The sequence below is a fragment of the Petromyzon marinus genome, chromosome 1, assembly GCF_048934315.1.
Source record: "Petromyzon marinus isolate PM22_M1 ecotype Great Lakes invasive population chromosome 1, UKy_Petmar_22M1.pri1.0, whole genome shotgun sequence".
Taxonomy (NCBI): Eukaryota; Metazoa; Chordata; class Hyperoartia; order Petromyzontiformes; family Petromyzontidae; genus Petromyzon; species Petromyzon marinus.
In genome coordinates, this window is record NC_133667.1 from 36,216,359 (window position 1) to 36,242,097 (window position 25,739).

At 52.1% G+C, this 25,739-nt stretch overlaps 1 protein-coding gene across 5 annotated transcripts in view; it reads right to left on the reverse strand.

The window, feature by feature from the left end:
- LOC116941918 (uncharacterized) overlaps positions 1–18,769 on the reverse strand; it is a 122,745-nt gene extending 103,976 nt beyond the window's left edge. For 2 of the 5 annotated variants that reach the window (XM_076067679.1, XM_076067686.1), the window contains exon 1: positions 17,354–18,769. The gene's annotated coding sequence lies outside the window, so the exon portion shown is untranslated. Of the gene's footprint in view, positions 1–1,435; positions 4,466–17,353 lie in introns of those variants that run through there. The other 3 variants (XM_076067693.1, XM_076067691.1, XM_076067690.1) reach the window with 2 other exon arrangements.
- Positions 18,770–25,739: the final 6,970 nt, after the last annotated feature.

Consider the following 25,739-nt stretch of genomic DNA (forward strand, 5'->3'; position numbering starts at 1 on the left):
TGGGTTGTTCTTCGTGCTTTTGGAGTACCTGACCCTCTGCTCACGATCATTAAGGACCTTCATGATGGTAAGCGGGCCCGGGTAAAACTACATGGCCGGGAGTCAGAGCCATTCCCCGTACACCTTGGGGTACGACAGGGATGTCCTCTGGCTCCCACATTATTTAACATCTATTTTGACCACGTAGTTCGTGAAACCTTCAATAGCTGTACCGGGGGAATCTCCATATGGTACAGATATAATGGGAGGCTGATCGATGCCCGGGTGCAGTCAAGGGATGTCTCCCTATTGCTCAACCACGTTATGTATGCCGATGATTTGGTAATAGCTGCTCTTTCAGAGGAGGGGTTGGAGACGCTGCTGCTGAGACTGGAGCGTGCTACTAAGAGATGGGGCCTTACCATCAGCCCCACCAAAACTAAGCACCTTCCTGGGTATTTTGTACCATCGGACACTCCACCCCCACAACTCCCAATCGGTGATGGGGCAGTTGTGGAGAGAGTGGAGAGTTTCCCATACGTGGGCAGTGTGCTTATGACCGGCTCCAGTTTAACAGCAGAGGTCTCACTCCGAATCAGTCGAGCGGCAATATCTTTTCATCGGTTGCGTAACGCTGTGTGGAAGCTACCTGGTCTGTCGCTCCGCACTAAGCTTCAGGTCTTCTCGGCCACGGTCATTCCCTCCCTTCTCTACGCTTGCGCAACGTGGACCCCCCTAATGGAACATCTTCGCCGGTTAGAAACATTTAGGCTAGCTTGCCTGCGATCCATCCTGGGTTTAACCAGGCTGGATTGTGTGAGGAGCTCACAAATCCTTGAACGATCTGGGCACGGTCCCATCGGTGAGCTCCTCCGGCAGGCAAGGCTGCGTTGGCTGAGTCATGTAGCCCGCATGCCCAGCCACCGCATGCCGAAACAGCTTTTGTTCGGCCGGATCGAGGGGGCAAAACGGGCGCGGCACTGGCTGGAGAAGAGATGGAGTGATGTGGTGCAGGAGGACGTGGAGCTGAGTGGGCTTGCCGATGACTGGTACCAGCGGTGCCAACAACAACGGAGGGCGGAGGAGCGACGCTCACAACAACGAGCGGAGCGCCGGGTGGCTAAAGCACAGCAGGTTGGCACAGTAGGGGGCACAGGTGGTGCATCAGCCAGTCATCTCGGTCAGCCGACCCGTGGCACCTGGGTCTGCTCCGTGACCTCCTGCCAGCGGGCATTCGACACTTCACGTGGCCTCAAGGTGCACATGGCCTGGCACAAGCGTAGTGGTGACGTCACCGCCACTTAGTGGCGAATGGCGGTTGTTGTTGTGTGTGTGCGCGAGTGTGTGTGCGCGTGTGTGTGCGTGTGTGCGCGTGTGTGTGCGTGTTTATGTCCGTCTGTGTGCGCGTGTGTGTGTGTGTGTGCGTGCGTGCGCGTGTGTGTGTGGAAATGAGTACCTGGTGCGGTGTGTAGTAAACATCGCCACTGGGGAGACAAAGGCCGCCGGGCGTGGTGTTGGCCACCCACCTCCTCGTTTGCCGTGCCGGCCTTCACAGGTGCTGCTCGCTAACAGCACTTGCCCCAACAGTCTGGTAAGGCTATACGGGAGGTCTTTATATTAGTGTGTGCAAGCGCCGTATTCATTACATAAACTCTCCTATGTGTATCTACGCGGTTGTTGTAGTGGGGAGCGGTGGTGTAGTGGTTAGCGCGCTGCGCTACGAACCCGGCGAACCGAGTTCGATTTCCAGACAGACACGCACACACGCACACGCGCGCGCACACACACGCACACGCGCGCGCACACACACACGCGCACAAACACACGTGTTTCCAAACACTGGCAGACCACGGTATTGGTCCAGAGCCGCTCGGGGTGCAGAGCTCAGCGCGGCCTCGAGTGGCTCCTCGTCTGCACCCCCTCCCCTCGATTCATCCCCCTCACGTGCGGCATCAGCCCTGACGCATCATCACTGCGCGTATATTATTGATACGCGTGTTATTATTATTATTATTGCACGTCTTAGTCCCGGCTGTATTAATGTCGCATGTTTTAATGCAGCCTGTATTATCCCTGCGTGCGTTATTCCTGTGCCTATCGTTGTTGCACGTGTTATTTCACGCTGCCTGACTCACCACCGCGTGCATGCACGTGTTATTGCTTAATGCAATTGAGGTGTACGTATTTTCGCTACGTGCATTATTGCTGAGTGCAGCAATGCTGCATGTTTTTTTTGCACATTTTATTGTTGTTAGTATTATTTTACTTAGCTTACCCATCACTACGTGGCATGCATACAAGCATTATTGCTGTACATATGCGTGCTGCATGTATTATTGTTGCGTGTATTCTTGCTGCATGTGTTATTGTGGCACGTATTCTTGCTGCATGTATTATTTCACGTCGCCATACTCATCAGAGCGTGCATGTATTATTGCATTTATTCATGTTCCATGTAATAGCACTGCATGTTCTGTTATTATATGGCTTAGAACACGTAGCCTCTCTCGTTTTGGCTGGCACCTATTATTATCACATTAAATCACATGTAAGATTACTCGCTTCTCTCCTTTGAGTAGGAAATCATTTACTCTATAACTTTACTTTGATCGGTAACAGTGGCGGTCCTATGGAAATACTATCCCCCTCCCCTGTACCTGTCATAGGAATGTAGAATTTCCACAACTGACTAAAATCCGCCAATGAACAGTATCCAAACTCGTATGACTTTAAACTGACTTTTATCCACCGCAGCCATTCGTTAGTTGCATCGGCAGTTTGCGACAGAATCAGCAAAATCATTAGCATCATCAGCAGTAGTAGCATCAGCAAAGTCATCAGCATCATCAGCAGTAGGAGCATCAGCAAAGTAATCAGCATCATCAGCAGTAGTAGCATCAGCAAAGTCATCGGCGGCATCAGCAGCATCGCAAAGCCGAGTGCAGTTCTCTGCGTCCTTAACTGAGACAAAGGAGCGGTGGTGCAGTGGTTAGCGCACCACGCTAAAAAAACCTGGTTACTTGAGTTCAATTCATAACCATAATCGACGAAGCCTTAAATGAGGACTTGCTGTGCTGTGTAAATATTAGCATTGGGGAGACAAAGGCGGTCGGGCGAGATATACGAATCGATCCCGTACAACCCCCCAATTCCTTTTAACCAATCCACCCTGCCCAGCGTGGTGAACTATGGTTAAGAAATCCCCATAAACAGTACAGTGTGACAAATAACTGTAAATTATCATAATCATCACCAGCCATGCTCAATCTACTGCTGGATGCAAGCATCACGATCCCGCTATGCAACAATCCCGGGAACGAGTTCCACTCCTTTGGCTGCCGTTCCGTCATCAGTCTCAATCATCGTCCATCGCGCCTCCTAGCCAGCGGCGACGCGTGGCTCCCCAGGCCCGCGCTCTCTCTGCCCGCCACTTGGAATTATGCCACTGACCTGCCAATGCACTCCGTCAATTACAAACACGACTCAAGGGTCGAGGCGCAGCCCTGCACTTGACCGCTCACCCTATTGCCGCGGGAATGGCCTCCACCCGAAGCATATCTCTGGAGAAAGCCGATTTGGCGATGGTATTTGGCGATGGTATTTGGCGATGGTATTTGGCCTATTTATTCCAAGCTAGCCTACACGCCTTGAAAGACGCATCTGAATTACACACCCTACAGTATACATATATTAGTTGTATACAATAATAGGGGGTTTTCCCCTTTTTTCTGGCAACAAAACTGAAACCTTTTTTTACGTGGATTAATGTCTGCATTAACCACAATACTTGCAGTCAAAATGCAAACGAAAAACAAACTCTGATAATCTCTGCATTGCCCTTGAAACTGACTGGTCCACACTAGAGACAGCTTTCTTTTGAGCCTCATCTCAAGTGGTGCTCGACCAGATGACGCCAAAATTATATTTTGGTACTGGCAAAGGAGGTCTAATAATGCAGATGCTAACCCCGAGCCCTCATTACTTTGATAGTGCATTGTCTTTGAGCTGTACGCCTTTTGGCATCATCTTGTCGAGCACCACTTGAGATGAGGCTCAAAAGAAAGCTGTCTCTGGTGTGGACCAATCAGTTTCAAGGACAATGCATAAACAGTGAGGGAAAAAAGTATTTGATCCCCTTCTAGATTTAAAGCTTTCGTGACTGCTAGGATCCATGCTCTTTGGTTTTATTGGGTAAAGTCACGTAGGTGAAAATGAAATAACAAAAAATCACTTGATCCCCTGCTGATTTTGTACGTTTGCCCACTGACGAAAAAATTATCAGTCTATAATTTTAATGGTAGGTTTATTTGAACAGTGAGAGACAGAAAAACAACACAAAAATCCAGAAAAACGCATGTCAAAAATGTTATAAATTGATTTGCATTTAAATGAGGGAAATACGTATTTGACCCCCTCTCAATCATAAAGATTTCTGGCTCCCAGGTGTCTTTTATATAGGTAACGAGCTGAGATTAGGAGCACACTCTTAAAGGGAGTGCTCCTAATCTCAGCTTGTTACCTATATAAAAGACACCTGTCCACAGAAGCAATCAATCAGATTCCAAACTCTCCAACATGGCCAAGACCAAAGAGCTCTCCAAGGATGTCAGGGACAAGATTGTAGACCTACACAAGGCTGGAATGGGCTACAAGACCATTGCCAAGCAGCTTGGTGAGAAGGTAACAACAGTTGGTGCAATCATTCACAAATGGAAGAAACACAAAATAACTGTCAATCTCCTTCGGCCTGGGGCTCCATGCAAGATCTCATCTCGTGAAGTTGCAATGATCATGAGAACGGTGAAGAATCAGCCCAGAACTACACGGGAGGATCTTGTCAATGATCTCACGGCAGCTGGGACCATAGTCACCAAGAAAACAATTGGTAACACACTACGCCGTAAAGGACTGAAAACCTGCAGCGCCCACAAGGTCCCCCTGCTCAAGAAAGCACATATACATGCCCGTCTGAAATTTGCCAATGAACATCTGAATGATTCAAAGGACAACTGGGTGAAAGTGTTGTGGTCAGATGAGACCAAAATGTAGCTCTTTGTCATCAACTCAACTCGCCGTGTTTGGAGGAGGAGGAATGCTGCCTATGACCCCAAGAACACCATCCCCACCGTCAAACATGGAGGTGGAAACATTATGCTTTGGGGGTGTTTTTCTGCTAAGGGGACAGGACAACTTCACCGCATCAAAGGGACGATGGACTGGGCCATGTACCATCAAATCTTGGGTGAGAACCTCATTCCCTCAGCCAGGGCATTGAAAATGGCTCGTGGATGGGTATTCCAGCATGACAATTACCCAAAACACACGGCCAAGGCAACACAGGAGTGGCTCAAGAAGAAGCACATTAAGGTCCTGGAGTGGCCTAGCCGGTCTCCAGACCTTAATCCCATAGAAAATCTGTGGAGGGAGCTGAAGGTTCGAGTTGCCAAACGTCAGCCTCGAAACCTTAATGACTTGGAGAAGATCTGCAAAGAGGAGTGGGACAAAATCCCTCCTGAGATGTATGCAAACCTGGTGGCCAACTACAAGAAACGTCTGACCTCTGTGATTGCCAACAAGGGTTTTGCCACCAAGCACTAAGTCATGTTTTGCAGAGGGGTCAAATACTTATTTCCCTCATTAAAATGCAAATCAATTTATAACATTTTTGACATGCGTTTTTCTGGATTTTTTTGTTGTTATTCTGTCTCTCACTGTTCAAATAAACCTACCATTACAATTATAGACTGATCATTTATTTGTCAGTGTGCAAACGTACAGAATCAGCAGGGGATCAAATACTTTTTTCCCTCACTGTATTATTAGTGTATTTTGGTTTGCATTTTGATTGCAAGTATTGCGGTTAATGCAGACATGAATCCTCGTAAAAAAAGGTTTCAGTTTTGTTGCCAGAAAAAAGTGGAAAAACCCTATTATTATATTTTGGTACTGGCAAAGGAGGTCTAGTGATGTAGTTGTATACATTTCTTGAGACAATGCATCTCGCGATGTTTCTCTGGCGTCAGTGTCTGCGCGCGGCTGGCTCGTGTGGGATTTGACGTTGTTGTGTGTGTTGTGTGTGTGTTGTGTGTGTGTGCACGCGCTGCTTCTGTGTTTGTTTGTGTTTATTTGCGCACACGCCAGCATCATTTCCATTTGCGGTCCGAGCAAGGTCACGGTGGAGGTAGCTAGCGGGTGGTTTGGGGGGGGGGTGACTAATCACTCACAATTAATTCCGTCTGCTCGTCCCACGTCCCACCCCCCTGGGCCCTCGCTTCTCGCGAGCGGTGCCGGGCTCGGACCCGAGGCCTCCACTGCCCGTGACACTCGTGACAAACACGCGCCGTCCCAGCCAGAGTCTCCGAGACTCGATCATCTCATTAATGATCTGCCACGGAGACCGCACTCATTCCGCTGAGTTTAGGGATTCTCTTTGGCATGGAGGGGGAGAGGGCCAAAGGGCCGAAAGGGTTAGGGGCTGGGAAGCGGGGGGAGGGGAGGTAAGAGGGTGGGGGCTTATAGATGAGGTGGGGTGGTGGAGGGTAGGGAGCCAAGGAGGAACGATATAGAATGCACAGTCTACACTAAACACGGCTCAAGTGCCGGCAGATTGATGAATTGGAGCCGCTACTGCTTAGCTTTGCATATGCGGGGGGGGGGGGGGGGGCGCTGAGGGAGTGTGTTGTGTGTGTGTGAAGCGGCCTCAATAGGTGCTCGCTAACAGCACCGAACATACACGGGGGTCTCCGTCATGCGCGTGTCGCGTGAAACCAAGGCGGAGGGCACTCGCGTGTAGTTTGTGAGCGCTGCTCGCCAGCATCTGTTGAGGCCCGCGCGGTGCACGAGGAGGTGGTGTGGCCACATGGAGCCGCGTTTTGTCTTTAGACGGCCACACCAAATACACAGCTCAGGCCGAGTTGACTTAGGAAGAGGCCCAAGATCGGTTCTGAGATCACTCCCCGCTGATGTTAGCCGTGCCATGGAATCGAACTCAGGTTTGCATGGTTCGTAGCGCAGTGCAGCGACACTTGTTCTAATCTCCTATCTCCACATCTAGACGGTGTGTACCGGGAATGGATCTGCCCAACATCCTGATGGTCCTTAATGATCGTGAAAAGAGGGTCAGGGACCTTGAAGGGATGAAGAATAACCCAAATTCCCGGCCGCTAGATCGTATCGTAGGCCTTGATCAGGTCACTAAGCCAAAGATGTAGGTCCTGTGGAAATTCCCTACACCTCTGTTACAGCAGACAGAGAATATTGCATCTGTGTAGGACCGCCCAAGCCTGAAACCACATTGGGGCTCCGCAAGCCTCTCCTCAGCGCGCTGCCTGGCGAGGGGCGATACTGAATAACCCTTTACCAGGATCTTTGCCGGCTTCACACCGAGGAGGGAGATGCCCCGGTTCGTTGTTACAATCAGTGCAGAGCCACTTCTCTAAAAGGGAGACGCATCGGGCCCATCCTTCCACACTTGGGGAACCCGTCCTGTGGTCCAGGCGGTTGCAACGATGTTATTTAAAGGCAGCCTGCACTCGATCGCCACCTTCACTCACTCACTCACCAACTCACTTGAGAGATCATCACTCCCCGACGTCATAATACACAGAGTGCTCCACATAGACTTACACGAAACAATCGCATCCACACACTGCATCTCCGATTAGCACGGTTAGCTACGTACGGTGCAAACGAAATTCAACATACAAACATGTGTACACAGCGAGGTCGGACGGACACGGTACGATTTTACACAAGCCACGTGGATTCACCCTTTAACCGAATTCGCCGGGAATTCGCCCGATTTAGTCACATCCCGGAAGCAGAGCTTTGGAAGGGTGTATAATCCAGCAGTTCATTGACGACTGTCTGTGTGTATACATACAAGATATAGATTTAGCTGTAATGTTGTTCGTGTTGGTGGTGGTTTGTCGGGGGAGCGCGGGCGGGCGAGTAGGAGGGAAAGGGTGGGTCGCCCTCTCCACGTCTGCAAACACAAGAACTCTGCTCACGTCTTCCTGGATGAATGTCCCGACAGGACAGAGCGATCAACCATCCACGTAGGACCCCCCCCCCCTACCCTGCCCGTCAACCCCCCCAGCTCCGCCCCCCTCCACCCCCCGCACTCAAAAGAGGCCCACGGGCCTCCCTGGAAATTGGTAGAAACAGCGAGGAGAAAATAAACCGCAGGCTGAATTCTTGCTTTCGCTCTCTCGCCTCGTCGTCTTCCGAGTCCCCCCATCCACACCCCCCCCCCCCTCGTGCCTCGCAGCCTCACGGGTCGCGGGCAGATTTCAATCACGGCCGCGACGCGTGCGGTCCTCCGCTCCGCCGCGGGGGGTTGGAGGCGAAGGCGGCTGCTCTGTCCATGGTTGCCCGTTCCATTTGCATCTCTGTGTGTGGGTACTGTATGTATGTGTGGGTGTGTGTGGGTGTGTGGGTGTGTGTGTGGGGGGGAGCGGGAGCACGACGCTGCGATACGAACCCGGCGACCCGAGTTGGATTCCCGCTCACGGTAAACGCCAGTGACGATTATCTGAACCGGTCCTGGGCCTCCCTTAGGTTGACTCAGCCTAAAATGAGTAACTGGTGCGGTGTGAAAACATCGCCACTGGGGAGACAAAGGCGGCCAAATTTAGTGCTGGCCACCCGTTCCAGCCTTCATGGGTGCTCCCTAACGGCAATTGTCTAAACAGTGTGTTGAGGCTATACGGGGGATCTTTGTCTAATGTTATATAATACATATGCTACGATGTTAAGTAAGCGATACGAAGCAGTAACTATATTAAACAAATACAATGAATTACATGGTCAATCCACTAATGGATGAAGAGGCCTCCCCACGCCGTGTAAGTGTGGGAGTTGACCATATTTCACCACGCTGGTCAGTGCGGGTTTTGGTGAAATGGGAGGGAGGCAGTGGGGAGTGGAGGGAGCTGACAGCACCGGTGTCAGGGGCTGAGTTAGACTCCCGGTGGGCATCTCGCAGGGAAATTCCCCGCGGTGATCCCAACATTCCCAACGCGGTCTCCCGTGATGCAGGGCCACGCAGACCAAGCTCGCCCCCCCCACCCCCCCCCCATTATTATATTATTATATTATCATCTTATTATTTTATTAGTAGATTATTATTATCTTAGTATTATCTTATTATTATTATCTTCCCGAGGCCACGGGAGACCGGGCGCGTGCAGTGCCACGCTCTGCGGTGGCAGCGAAATGCGCGCAAACACCCTTGAGTTGCATCTCTCATCACACGCTGAGCCGCACCACCAGACAATTTGCCTCCTTCACATATTTGTCCACATATACAGCTCGCATATATATTTTTGTAACACATCCCATGACCCGCATCCCATCTCGTGGGAGTGCATGATATCAACGGCGTTTGCTCAACGCAAGCACAACTCTGGGCCGGTCTCAACAACGCCGCATTTCGCATCGGCAGTCAGCTTCGCTCGATCCCATGCTGGTAACCTGCCAGATGTTTCTAGTCACGGGGCCTCCCTCTCAGTGGAGTCGTTGTGCGTGGTTGAGACGAATGTCACCTGCACACGATCTGACATCCGCTACCGCCTCCAGCTGATCGCTGCTCTCAGCAAAGACAAAACCCCCCGTATAGCCTCCACGGGCTGTTGGGGCGAGTGCTGCTAGCGAGAGCCTTTGAAGGTCTCACAGCATCTACCCAATCGCCCGAACCTTCCCAGTGCACGCACGACTCTCTCGCCATGTGCCTGGATATTTCCTGAACAAGGTTGATCGCCAGAAACGTTGATATCTTTCACTCATATCGGTTAACGTGCACACCACCTCTTATCACTCAATTCATCACCAGCCACCATTTATCCACTGCTGGATGAAGGCGTCCCCTGGCCATCACCATACCCCTATACACACTCAAAAATCCCTACACTCACACACACACACATCTACCACTACACTCACCAACACACACATTCACATATACCCCTACGCTCACACACACACATACCCCTACACACACACATGCCCCTACACTCACACACCCACACGTACCCCACCATTCACACACCCACACATACCCCTACACTCTCACACACACACACCCCTACACTCACACACCCACACGTACCCCAACATTCACACACCCACACATACCCCTACACTCACACACACATACCCCTACACTCACACACCCACACGTACACCAACATTCACACACCCACACATACCCCTACACTCACTCACACACACATACCCCTACACTCACACACCCACACATACCCCTACACTCACACACCCACACGTACCCAAACATTCACACACCCACACATACCCCTACACACACATACCCCTACACTCACACACCCACACGTACTCCAACATTCACACACCCACACATACCCCTACACTCATACATACACACACACATACCCCTACACTCACACACCCACACATACCCCTACACTCACACACACACAAACATACCGCACACACGCACTCCCTGTATGTACACACTCACACACACTTACTCGAGATTCCCACAAACCCCAGCAGACACACTCAGGCTGGCTGCATGGGAACACCTTGACCCCATCTGTGACCGCTCGCCCCTCCAAATCCCCCTCTCAATCCGCGATGAAAAGCGAGTCCCAGTTGCTGCCCCTCTTCAGCCACCCACGATGGGGCGGGGGAGGAGTGTTAGGGGGCACCCCCCCCACTCGCCCCATCATGACGCTAACTCGTTAGAGGCAAGCGAGTGGTGCACCGTAAAGAGAAGTTTTGTCCAAATTAAAGATCGCGCGGCTAACGAAGAGTTAATGACGCCGGCTTGGACGGGAACGTCAGCGCGCGAGGCGCGATTTGTTTTTGTTTTCATTTGCGGCTCTCCTCGCCTCTCTCTCCCAATTATTTCCTGATCCCAGGGGGGGGGGGGGGGGGTGAGGAGTTGTGGAGACGATCGTCAAGCCACCAAAGGCGCCACGCGTGGCCCGGAAAAGGAGCGCTTGATGAGAGAGGAGGTGCATTGAGTTGAGTTGATGGAGCCACTTTCAAAAACATTTTGTGTGTGTTATAAAATTTATTTCCAATCGTTATCTCGGCATCGTGTGTGTGCGATTGTGACGTCAAGGCTGCAATCAGAACCACAAGAATAATAATTACCACCACAATAATAATAATTGCCACCACAAGCGCATCCTCCGCCATCACTGCAACTGTTAACACCTCCCAGCACCACTCAGCAATTATGCACACAACCCTCACCGCAAACACCGCCATGATCACTACATCCACCACTGTCATCGCTCACCTTGCCAACATCGCGACTAAACAACAACAACAACAACAACCACCACCATTAACAGAAGCGCCGTTCACCAACTCTCAATATCACCATCACCAGCATCATCGTCATCATCAGAGACAAAAATCCCCCGTGTAGCCTTGACGGGACTTTTGGGGCAAGTGCTGTTAGCGAGAAGCACCTATGAAGGTCGCCACAATCAGCTCGCCAATCAGCTGGAGACCACCATCACCAGCACTCACCAACTCTCAACAAAGCTGCCACTGACTACCACCTCACAACCACCACCCATCATCACCAGCTACAATCGCCACCACACCAAAACCAATGCTCTCATCACAGCCACCGTCACAGCCGCGAGCGTCACCACCACTACGGGCCCGCAACCGTCTCCTTTTTAACCACGCCAGCAAGGAGGCGAACACTCATTTAAGGTCGAATCGACCTAGGGGACGCCCACACCAAGCTCGAGACACCCAAATCCCACAGGTGTACGAGTCGTGAAATCCGCATCGCAGAAATATGCGGCAGCCACACACACACACAGCGCGCGCGAGAGAGACAGAGACGAGTGGCGCGCGTGTTTATCAGGGCTGCCGCAGATGTCCAAGCAGCGGCTGTGCGCTTGAGTGGCCACGGGCACGTGCCGCGAATGGTACGCGACGCGTTCACATGATCGCGTTTAGACGATCCCGGGGGGGCGACCTCCCAATCGCGAGCTATCGCGACCCCAATTCGTGATAGCTTCGTTCACGGGGTTTTGGAGGGCGGAGGGGGGGGGGGAGTTCTGGGGGGAGAAAAGCAGAGGGGGGCGAGCTGGGGGGCAGCTCCCATCAGTTCCTGCACGCAGCTCCCCCCCCCCCCCCGCCTTGTGTTTTTGATTTCCACCACCTGCAATCAACATCGAGTTGCCCCGGGCCCTCACTTCATTCTTCACGATCACCGCGTCACCAGGAGTGCGCCCAATCTCGCCACATCTCGGGATCTTGGAGCAGGCGACTCTCCTCCTCCCGTGAACACGGAGCCACGGCTACAGCGCTTCCTCGCCGGTCACACCAAGGTCATGGGGTCGTCTCAGCGGCCGAGGCGGCCTCGCGTCTCCATTGCTATGCAGAGTCACCAAGCCTCACCAAACTCCTCCACACTCCACCAAACTCCTCCACACTCCTCCACACTCCACTAGACTCCATCACACTCCACCACACTCCACCAAAATGTAAAGGGCGCGATGCAAATCCGAAGTAGAATAGAAACTCCACCACACTGCACCACACTCAACCACACTCCACAAAACTCTACCACATTCCACCAAATTCCACCCTCATGGTTTTCCTAGCTGCGAGATTGATTCGGTCTACTTGCAGAACCGGTCTCGGTGGATGCAACAGTAATATTTCTGCGCTAAATCTCGGAAGCCAGATCAGGGCTCCGACCCTGATGAATCCTGTGATGGGAAGCCTCCTGAGAATAACCAGGCGTTGTATGCTTGGGCCGCGACCTGGCCACAAGAGGAAAGAGCACGTGCAGCATATTGATCATTGCATCCATCTGTGCAGAGCTTTGAAGAGGTTGCGACTCGTGCGTGTCACGGGATTAATTCCGGAAGCGGTGGCATTCCTATTGACCAGAACTTTCCCAACGTAGCAGGGCCCTCCTGAAAATGAGCCTTTTAGAATTAATGAGGTTCTCATGGGTAAATAAAGGGCATTGTTAATTCATTATTATTAATACCAAATCATTATCAGCACGCGCGACCATCTCCGTTCCAATTAATCAACTCCAACCGCCAGCACGTGTCACCTGCAATTGGACAAAATGTTATCCTCCTCCCCTCGCCTCCCCCCCCCCTACTCCCTGCCCCTCCTCCTCCCCCTCGCCATCCTCATATTGATGCTGTAAGCTGCCACCCATTGAACTAAATTGAATGGAATTGGATGCGAGTGCAGCGGCGAACAATCCGCGCCGCGCCGTGGTGTCCTACAGAGACGCGAGGCAAAGCCTGATGAAGTCGTGCGGGCTTCAGTGGATACTTTCGGGGAGGGGGGGGGGGCAGGGAGACAAAGAAGGTGGCCGGGGGGGGGGGAAAGAGGTCCTTTAAATTTGGTGGATTTAGAGTAAAAGCGGGGGTGTTGCGGAGGGCACTGTGAAACTATGGGTGTGTAGGGGGTCCACAGTATTAATCATGCAAGACTCCTTTTCAGAAGGGGCAATACTCTCAAATGCAGGATTCATTTTTCATGGAATATTTTGCTAAGCAACCCAACCTACCTTCCCCCCCCCCTCCTCCAAGCCCGTCCAATCGCCGCCTACATGATCCACCAACCCCTGCTCCCGAAGCGCTGGATCACTGGCACGCTCCAGCGCACCCGTTAATTGGAGGTCACTCACACAAAGAGGGATTGCGGCTTTTGAGCCATTGGCTCAGAAATGTCACTTACATCGGTACCCCCTATGGTGGCGAATGCTCCCGACGATTTCCTTGAACAATATTACCTCCAAATGACAAAACTGTACGATAGAAATGTTCCCCGTAGTAGTTCTTTATATATAAAATAGTGTACCTGTAGTATGTTTTTTAAAGAGAATATGGTTTCGTAATAAAGTAAAGCTAGCCATATGAAACGTCTACGGGATATCGGAATTACACAGGAAGTGTGTGGCTATGCAAACATAAAATAAATGCACACTTGTCTTTGTGGATATTGACAGCATTTACCATCCTGGATAGTACCGACTTCTCTAGGACTCGCGGCGTTCAACGGCACTGATTTAAATGTCAACCTCAGTGGAATCTCACGCGGGGTGAGTGGATGTCTACGCGCGGTGGTGGAGCAAGCACGTACAGCTTTGCACTACACCCGGCCACCTGAGTTCGATTCCCGTCCACCGGGCTCACGCCATTGGCGACGAGCGATATCCGGAACCGGTCCTGGACCTCGTTTAGGTCGACTCAGCCTTAATTGAGTAGCAAATCCCGTGCGTAAACATCACCCTTTACGACTAGCCCGCACTGACCAGCAATGGTGAAGTATGGTCGAAATAACCCCGATGCGTCGTCGGAAGGCTTTCATCCAGCAGTGGATTGACAAGGGCTTTGTAAATTAGTCATCATCAACCGTGGTCAATCCACTGCTGGATAAATGCCTCACCAAGCCGCCACCATCTTTCACAACCTTTGCGATGGAACAATTCCACCCAGCGTATGCACCGATTCCATCGCTCCGTCTCTTTGGTGGAACGTCCTCTCGGGCGCGTTCAAATTACCTTGGCTTATTTGTGAATTATTAAGTAACAACAACAACAAAACACGCGACCAACGGCACAGCCGGGAGGGTCCTCCTTATGCTTGGAGGGAGATTCGACCGAAGAATCTCAACGACTCTTATCTTGGAGCTGCCCGCCTCGCCTGGGTTTGCACGTGGCTGTATCAATGGCACGAGAAGCGTGGGCGCCACGGTGGCTAGGAGATGTTAACTACCTCGCCTGGTATACAGGAGGCCGTGGGTTCGATCTCTCTCTCATCATTATCACGGTGGCTATGAGATGTTAACTACCTCGCCTGGTATACAGGAGGCCGTGGGTTCGATCTTTCTCTCATCATCATCACGGTGGCTAGGAGATGTTAACTACCTCGCCTGGTATACAGGAGGTCGTGGGTTCGATCTCTCTCTCTCATCATCATCACGGTGGCTAGGAGATGTTAACTACCTCGCCTGGTATACAGGAGGTCGTGGGTTCTATCGCTCTCTCATCATCATCACGGTGGCTAGGAGATGTTAACTACCTCGCCTGGTATACAGGAGGTCGTGGGTTCTATCGCTCTCTCATCATCACGGTGGCTAGGAGATGTTAACTACCTCGCCTGGTATACAGGAGGCCGTGGGTTCGATCCCCAACCCTGACGCCTGCTGCTGCTGTATATTTGGAGTTTGCGTCTCTCCCCGTGCTCGCGTGGATTTTTTTCCGGGTCATCCGGTTTTGCCCTCCACATTTAGAATCAACATCACCACGCGTTTAGAGTGTTTGGCTGCTATAATTTTCCACGTGATAAGCCACTTTGTTGAGCTGTCATTTGTTGGCCAGGTCGCTTCTTAAATAGAGCTATATAGCTCAATGGGCCTAATACCTGGTAGAATGAAAAAGCATAGTTAAGAGTTGACGTGACGCTCACGGAGCGGACTGTGATAGCAAGCGGACTCAGGCGCAGCTTCCTGTCGAGGCTTTGCCCGCCCGCGTGAGTCGGGGACATTGACGGCGCATTAATAACCATCACGAAGAGCACTGCGCGGATTTGTTACAAAAAAAAAACCCATTGGTAAAGAGCTCATCGTAAACAGGCGGGAGACCAATTACACACGCACGCGTTACTGAAAAGACAAAGACCCCCCCCCCCCCACGTATAGCCTTAACAGACTTTTGGGGCAAGTGCTGTTCGTTAGTAGCGCCTATGAAGGCCCCTCACACGGCGCATGAGGGGCTTATAGGTGGTCAACACCACGCCTGGCCGCCTTTGTCTCCCCAGTGGCGATGTTTACACAGCGCGCCAGGTACTCATTTGAGGTTGAGTCGACCTAGGGGAGGCCCAGGACCGATTCAGATAATCGTCACTGTTGTTGGCCGTGAGCAGGAATCGAACTCGGGTCGCCGGGTTCGTAGCGCGCTAACCGCTTCACTACCGCTCCCCACTGATTGACACACACACAGAGACAGACACGCACACACTCGTACACACACACGAGCTCACTAACACACACTCACACGTGTACGTCGCATAAAGGAGAGCGGAGGGGCATTTTGAATAATGGTCATACGAAGCGATTCCTCTCGGCGTTTCACACAGCCCTCCGTGCTCATAACGAATAGGCCGATAAATAATGAAAGCCGCGCGCGATCCTGTGAGCGTACACACACACACAGACTCGCACAATAGCTACGCTCTCCGTCTAGCCCTACTTGGAGATGGTGTGCCGAGTGCTGTAAGCGAGCACCTGCTAAGGCCAGAATTACGCATGAGAGGGGCAGTGTGGGTTGGCACGCAGACACACAGACAAAGATCCCCCACGTAGCCTCGAACAAAATGTTGTTCGCGAGCACGAATCAAAGTCCGAAACGGCACACACGAGGTGGTGGCGCGGCAAGTACTACGCCCGGCCGCCTTTGTCTCCCCAGTGGTAGTGTTGACCACACACGGCACCAGGTACTCATTTTAGGCTGAGGCAACCTAGAAGAGGCCCAGGACCGGCTCTGATAATCGTCACTGGCGTTGGTCGTGAGTCGAACTCTGGTCGCCGGGTTCGCAGCGCAGCGCGCTACCGCTCCCATATATAGACACACACACACACGCTTGTACGCATAGAGCATACACACACACAGCTGCTTACACAACATAACGCATAAACACATACATTAATATATGCATATACACACTTACAAATACACGGAGTACATATTAAGGCAACCATGCACACATAAACCGACAACAACACACACGACACACAAACCCCACACACACATACAATCCTACGTACATACGCACGTACGTTCGCACACTAACACACAACTACGCGCATAATCACATACACACACGTGCCTCCACAACACACACACAACTAAACACAAGCCCACACACAACTACACACGCACGTGCTATCTCTCACACAACACGCATGCACACACATTCACGTACATACAGGCACGCCAAGACAAATATCCCCCGTATGGCTTTAACAGACTGTTGGGGCATGTGCTGTTCGCGAGCACTTACGAAGACCAACAAATACACCCTCACGTACATACACGCATACGCAAAGATGCCCCTCAAAGCCTGCATAAGCTGTCGGGGCAAGTGCTGTGTTAGCCAACCCACGTAGATTGACGGGCACCCTGACACGTGGCGCGATTCCCCTCCAACTGCACGCGCGCGCCCACCGCGTCTCGCGAATGAACGAAGGCCTGGCACTCACCCCTCACTCTCACCCACGCTCACCCCACTCACCTCACCCCCCCCCCCAACCTTCCCTCCACCCGCCCCCTACCAACACTCACCCGCGCGTCCTCCACCCGCACGCACGCGCGCCCGTGAACTGCGCTCACCTGGTGATGGGGGGCTCCGTCACCTCACCTCGTCCGCTCACCTCGTCCGCCCACCTCGTCCGCCCACCTCCTCCGTGAAGTTCGGACGACGCCTCAGGAGCCGCTTCTCGGAAATGAGTTCTGTGCACGCGATGGGCTCACGGTGTACTAATTGTCTTAATGATGATGATGACGACGACGACGATGATAATAATTGTTGGCCTGATTGCAGTAATTAAATAGCAGCAGAGATGGAGAGAGCGCCTTTGGCAGGAAGACTCGGGCAGAGTACAGAAATTCGCTGTCTCACCTTGAATCACGTTAATGAACTATCGCAGCCTGTCAATCGATTCCTCCGTCCGTCGACTTGCCTCCATATACCCGTGTGTCTGTCTATTGAGACACACATATCTGTCCAGCGATCTATCTCAATGTCCACCTGTCCATCTATAGCCGTCTGTCCCAGTTATTCTTTTAGATCTCTTCCCATACACCCGTGTGGTTTTTCTTTTTGTCTACGTCGATTTATAATTTGTGGAAGTAACTGCTGTTATGTTGGTCCATGCAAATATGTTTGACAACGTAGCTATATATCTGGCCTTGTATGTGTATATGCATCTCTATAAGTGCATACTCATCTATATAGCTTTGTGTGTGTATACATAACTATTGCTCTCTCTCTCTCTGTATGTCCATCTATCTGTGTATCCATCCATGTATCTGTCTGGTTGTCTATCTGTGTGTCTGGTTGCCTATCTGTTTGTCTGATTGCATGTCTGTGTGCCTGGTTGTCTATCTGTGTGTCTGGTTGTCTATCTATGTGTCTGGTTGTCTGTCTGTGTGCCTGGTTGTCTATCTGTGTGTTTGATTGTCTATCTGTGTGTCTGGTTGTCTAGCTGTGTGTCTGGTTGTCTATCTATGTGTCTGATTGTCTATCTGTGTGTCTGGTTGTCTATCTGTGTGCCTGGTTGTCTATCTGTGTGCCTGGTTGTCTATCTGTGTGCCTGGTTGTCTATCTGTGTGCCTGGTTGTCTATCTGTGTGTCTGGTTGTCTATGTATGTGTCTTGTTGTCTGTCTGGAATGCAATGGACACCCACGCTGAGTAGAGGAACCCTCATCATCAAACTGCACTTGGCGCTGCGATCCTTCCGATGGCGCCGCGAGTGGAGGAACAGTCGGCGTGGAGAGAGCGGGGAGAGAGCGTGGGAGAGGGAATCAGAGCGATCGGGATAGCGAGGGAGAGGGACTGAGAGAGCGACAGAGGAAGAATTATTAAGAGCAAGAGAGCGGGGGGCTTGAGAAGAGAGAGATGGAGAGAGCGGTAGGGAGAGACGGAGAGACGGAGAGAGAGACAGAGAGAGAGTGCCGGGACGTGTTGTCACGGAGGTGGGGAGAGGGGTCGAGAATTGAGAGGGACCTGGGGAGGGGGGGGGGGGAGAGAGGGGAGAAGGAGACGAGGGGAGGGGGTGAGGGAGGCGGCGGAGGTGGGGGCGGAGATGTGAGCGCGAGGGTTAAGTGTGGGGACCTGGGACAGGGATCTGGGAGAAAGGAGGAGGGTGGGTGAATGAAGTGGGGGGTGGGGGTGGAGGGGGGATGAAGCGGATCAGGTCCACTGCCGCCCGTTGCTCGCTCGGATTCGCGTCACTGCCTCACGTCCAATCGACGGGGACGGGGAGCGTTGTGGGGGGCGGTGGGTGGGGGGGGGCAGATGTCGGAAGGGGAGCTTCGGGGGGGGGGGGAGCAAGGAGGGGGAGGGGTGGCTGTGGGCTTGAGCGGCTCCCTGCTCCGTCGCTCGTTCACCAAACCCACGTGACCCCGCGAATTGCGAGGGAAGTTCATCCCGCCCTCCCCACACACACAGCCAGTCCCTCTTGCACATTCCTTCTCGAAACCTAACCTCAACCGCAACCCCTAACTCCGCCATGGCAATGTGGAATTTCCACCACTGGTTCAGTGGCGCCGATGTAGACGAAGGGCAGCAGCAGGGAGACGCTTCATCCGTTGTTGATAAATCAATAATGGATTGACGACAAACATAATACATGGCAGCGGATGACAGTACAGCAATGGATTCTTGAATATATCTGGGCGGACCAAGCCACAAACCCTGACGACGGTAACTGGCCAAACATCCCGATGTAGCAGGACCCTCCTGAAAATAAGTCTCCTCTCCTGCTGCTCTTCATCTAGCTCCACGTGCAGTCGTAGTACCAAAGTTCGACTCCCATCACGGGTAAGAACGGCACATATGCCCCTGTGACCCCTCTCAATCTGTGTCGCTCAAGATGAGCAGCGAGCACTGAATTTGCGCGGCAGGGATGCCCCCGTGTGATCAATTCACATAAATAGACTCCCCACGCATTCTCCTGCCTCTCCCCTCTCATCTCACTCCACTCCCCTCCACGCACTCTCCTACCCCTCCCCTCTCATCTCACTCCACTCCTCCCCACGCACTCTCCTACCTCTCCCCTCTCATCTCACTCTACTCCCCTCCCTGCACTCTCCTACCTCTCTCCTCTCATCTCACTCCACTCCCCTCCACGCGCTCTCCTGCCTCTCCCCTCTCATCTCACTCCACTCCCCTCCACGCACTCTCCTGTCTCTCCCCTCTCATCTCACTCTACTCTACTCCACGCACTCTCCTACCTCTCCCCTCTCATCTCACTCTACTCTACTCCACGCACTCTCCTACCTCTCCCCTCTCATCTCACTCCACTCCCCTCCACGCACTCTCCTACCTCTCCCCTCTCATCTCACTCCACTCCCCTCCACGCACTCTCCTACCTCTCCCCTCTCATCACCTCCTCCCCCCCTCAAACCCCTCCATCACCTCCTCCATCACCTCCCCCATCGCCTCCCCCATCACCGCCCACATCACCGCCTACATCACCTCCCACATCACCCCATCAGATTAAGCTTCACTCCCACCGAGCGAATCATCACCGCCTTCCATTCATCTCCAAACCTTTTACATAAAACACAATGTTTTAGATTGCTTATCCTGGAACAGCTATGAATCATCATCAATGTTTGTTTTCCTATTTTGTATTTATAAAAATCGCTCGTTTATTAAATTAGAAAGCTTTCAGGCCGCAGAACGGCACACGACACCTATTTTTTGCATCTCATCTGCATACTAGTTCGTGACGACGTCGCGGTATCACCTTAGGAACTCGTCAGAATTGGAGGCGCTGGTTACACTGTGTAAAAACATATCTTTTGTTCTTGGGTAGGAAGTGTTATTTCTTAATTGCTTATGCCTCAAAAGTACAGAAAATGGCTATTATTCCCCACAAACTTTGCTTTTGTAACCAGGACAGTGATATTTTGAAATGTACTTATTTTCAATGAGAAATCGGGCAAATGTGTGTCTTTTCGTTCACATAAAGTCAGAAAACAACAACATATGAATAAAAATGTACATGTATTTATACTAAAGTAATACAAAAATGACAACAAAAGATTTAGACACCAAGGCGCACTACCACAGGCGGGACTGGCCACAGCGGACCGAGTTCTCTGTGGGGAGGAACAACGTCAAGTGGGAGCCACTGGTGGACCCCCGGGAGGTGCTGATGCCACCACTGCACAGCAAATTGGGCCTCGTTAAACAATTTGTCAGAGCTGTAGATAAGGAGTCGGCAGCCTTCAAGTACCTTCAAGACTTCTTCTCTAAGCTGTCTGAGGCAAAGGTCAAAGCCGGTGTCTTCGTCGGACCACAGATAAAGAAGATCCTGGAGTGCAATGAATTCCCCAAGACGCTCACTAGTAAGGAGAACGCGGCTTGGAACAGCTTTGTCGCAGTGGTTCGGGGCTTCCTGGGCAATCAGAAGGCCAAAAACTATGTGGAGCTGTTTGAGACTGGTGAAGAACTACGGCACAATGGGCTGTAGGATGTCCCTCAAAGTCCACAGCCTTGATGCTCATCTTGATCAATTCAAGGAGAACATGGGAGCGTACTCGGACGAGCAAGGCGAGCGCTTCCACCAGGATAAACTGGACTTTGAACGCCGCTACCAAGGACAGTATAACGAGAACATGATGGGAGACTACATTTGGGGGCTGATTCGTGAAAGTAATTTACAGTATATTCGTAAATCTAAAAAAATAACTCACTTTTAAATCTTTTGTAGTCATTTTTGTATTACTTTAGTATACATACATGTTCATTTTGATTCATATGTTTTTTTTCTGACTTTATGTGAAGGGAAAGACACACATTCGCCCATTTTCTCATTGAAAATAGGTAAATTTCAAAATATCACTGTCCTGGTCACAAAAGCAAATTTTGTGGGGAATAATAGCCATTTTCTAGGCATAAGCAATTACGAAGTAATACTTACTACCCAGAAACAGAGCATGTGTTATACAGTGTTATTAAATACACGAAACAACCACCGCACGCCTGCTGCTGCTGCTGCCTGTTGTAAGTGAGTGGCTGTCAACGAAACGTTTGAAACGAATCGCACAACGTGGACTGATGTCGATCGAGAAAATTGTTCTCGCACATACGACAAAGACAAAGATGCCCCGCATAGCCTGAACAGACTGTTGGGGCAAGTACTGTTAGCGAGTAGCAACTATGAAGGCCGACACAGCGCCCGGGAGAGGAGGTGGCCAACACCACGCCCGGCCGCCTTTGTCTCCCAAGTGGTGATTTTTACACAATGCACCCGATAACCATTTTAGGCTGAGTCGACCTAGGGGAGGCCCAGGACCGGTTCAGATAATCGTCACTGGTGTTGGCCGTGAGCGGAAATCGAACTCGGGTCGCCAGGTTCGTAGTGCAACGCGCTAACCGCTACGCTACCGCTCCCCATACATGTGTAGTGACACAGCGCTGACTGCTGTATAGCAGCTGCAACTGCAGGTGGATACTTATCGCACACGCCGTTGAGTAATAACACGGCTGTGTGTGTGTGCCGGCAGGACGGAGGAACTGGGGCAAGGGTCACGGTAGACTTCGTGGGGAAGCCCCTGGAACCCTCTGGTGGGTTCGAGAAGGGAGGCGCGGCTAGGGCGGAGCCACGCGGCGCCGAGGGGAATAAAAGTGGCGGAGAGCGAGAGCTCCGGGCTGCCGGTTCTGGGAGTGGACTCGTCTCGTCGTCGTCACCGCCTTCGTCGCTGCTGCCTTCGCCCGATCATTGCGCGGCCGGAGAGTGGTTGGGTGTCTTGGTCGACGCCGTCGGTGCAATGTGGACAGAGTCGTACGGCAGCGTGGTCGTGAGAGAGAGATTGGGGGGGCCTGAGTTGGTGGCGTGAACACAACAATGAAAGGGGAGGACGGTGCCTCTTGCGACTACCTCGTCTCCGACTGAGTGTGTGCGCGACACACGCCACCCACACACACACAGCACACACACACACGCCACCCGCACACACACACGCCACCCGCACACACACACGCCACACACACACACACACGCCACCCACACACACACACACGCCACCCGCACACACACACGCACACACACACACACGCCACCCGCACACACACACGCCACACACACACACACACGCCACCCACACACACACACACGCCACCCACACACACACACACGCCACCCGCACACACACACACACGCCACCCGCACACACACATGTCACCCGCACACACACACACACGCCACACACACACACGCCACCCGCACACACACACACACGCCACACACACACGCCACCCGCACACACACACGCCACCCGCACACACACACACACACACGCCACACACACACGCCACCCGCACACACACACACACGCCACACACACACGCCACCCGCACACACACACACGCCACCCGCACACACATGCCTCGAGGAGAAGGAAGAAGCGACCTACGACACCACACATACATACAGACACAAACACAAACATACACACCTTACCCACATATAGTCTTTTAACAGACTGTTGGGGCAAGTGGTGTTAGGGAGCTCCTATTAAGGCTCACATCAAGCTCGAGTGGATGGGTGGCCAGCACCACGCACGGCCGCCTTTGTCTCCCTAGTACTGATGTTTACACACCGCACCAGGTACTCATTGAACGCTGACAAGACGAAGACCCCCCCTCATAGCCTTAACAGACGCACACGCACACACGCACACACGCGGTCAATGCCGCATTAAGATAATTAAACATCGGCCGCAGAGGCTGTGTGCATGTGGTAACCCACGTGGGCCAGAGACCGCTGACTCACGTTAAGATGTGTACGTATGTGACAGTATTTTGAACTTATTTCGCGCCAGTCGTAGCCAACCGTGCTAATCGGATGTGCGGGAGAACAACAAGCTACACACATAGACAAGGCGCGCATCTTGTGCCAGTCCTCTCCACGGCTGAAGCGGTAATAAAACATCGACACGTCTGTTCGTCACGTGACAACTTTATAAATTGGCTGCGTCGAGTGGATGATGGTGTACGACACACACACACACAACCTAAATAATGAATCGGAATATTTGGTCGTGAAAGCCCACCACTTGTCAAACAAAACCACGTGATTTAAATTCATTGACGTGCGGTCATTGGTGACAGTGGTGGAACCATCATCAACTCGTCACACCTGAGCACCCGATTTCATCTCTAAGCGGCTTCAAACAAGGATTTAAACTCAGGTTCTCAGCAGTGCTGACCCAACGCTTCTGAACCCAGGACGACCCGGCCACTCCCTGCGTGTCTCGGTCCCCTATCTCTGTTTTGCATTTCCCCCAATCTGACCCCGAATGTGCGCTCGCTCTCTCCATTTCACAGCGCGAGACGGAGAATCCAGTTGTGGATCTGTCGCGTGAGCAGCGCGAACATTCGCGTTCAGGATCGACCCGCAGAAGAAGATATTACAGAACAACTGTTGATATCCCTCCCAGTGACACCTGGTCCACAATGTGAAGAAACATAACTTTGCCACCCACTTCTGCCAGCGTCGTATGACAGCTAAAAAAAACATTTAAGAGCTCGAATTTAGCCACATTAAGAGGCAACCCAGATGCATGTATAGTGACGAATATTGGGTCACTACGGCGTTTAGCGCTAGCTACTGAGTGAAGCGTGCAACTGTGCGTGTTAGAGCCTCTCTCTGGCACCAGGGTAGAGATGGCATGGAAGGGGGCCCTAAGAGGCATGGTTCTGGTGACAGTCACAGAGAGGGCAGTTGAGGGCGTGACAGTCTGGGTGAACCCGAGAGGGCACGTGACCAGGACAGAATAATGAGGGGAGTCAAAAGGTGGCAAGAGGGACACGTGATGTATAGCCCAGAACCTTCAGGTAGGATCTAGAAAGGGGCGTGGCCGAGGGCGGAGCTAGGCCACGCTCAGGGGCATGAAAGGGAGGTCCCGAGAGCCGATCGAGGCTGTCTGTTGGGGTCCCGAGAGCCGATCGAGGCTGTCTGTTGGAATGGAACCCGTCGGTGCTACGTCTCTTCGATCCTCGGTTCTCGGTCTTCACACTCGGCATCGTGGGTCAGGCAGTGTGTTACTAACTGACCCGGTTATGTAGTTACCCCGTTGTGGTCTAGTGAACCAGTGTACGTTAATGTAGTTACCTTGTTGGGGTGTGAAAATAGACGTGTTGCCTCCAAGTTAAACTGCGTGCCTCCGTGGAACCTACTACGCTTGTATTGTAGACATTTTTTTGCGCAGTCATTGGTGACCATCTGCCTGGATTTGTAGCCAGGAACTTTGCTGTGCCAGCTCAGCGTCTCTAACCTCTGTGCCACCTGGATACTTCTTCTGTGTCTCGGTTCCTTTATTAAGAGTTTTGTTTTTTAACACTTTGAGATCCCTGGAGAAAGAGAACCCGTCCCGCCACCCTTGCAGAGAAGCGCTATCTGCGCCACGTGCATGAGACGAAGCCAATGCAGGTGGGAGAGAGCAGAGCATCCTGCCGTGGAAGCGAACGGCCCACGGAAGTGGCTATCACACAACTACTTCCCAGAATCCTTCGAGTGACTTCTCGCCCACCACAACAATAAGGTGATATCTGAGCCACCCGGCCAAGAGCCACGTCGACGTCTCCAAGTTTTTGTTTTACTGGAGACGCCAGCTAAAGGGAAGGGGGGGGGAGCGAGGGGCGGTCAAAGGGGACGCAATTAGGGAAAGGCTCTGGATGCGTTTATCGGAGTCCCGGAGGCAATTACGGCACTCGCGCGCCGCTCGCTCGCTTAATTTATGTTTACTAATTAGAGGGTAAAACAAGTCGCGACTGTGAGCGGACCAATTAATTACGTGTTACTCACCCCCCCTGCTGCCCCCCCCCCCCCGGAATGAGCAATAGGTGACGCCGCTTTAACTAAGTGTAACAGTTTAAGCGGATGAGAATAAACATCGCCAACATCGACGACGAGGCTGATGGCAACGGTGCGCGATCACGAACCCGACTGATGATCGTGCCAAACGCACAAATAGCGACAG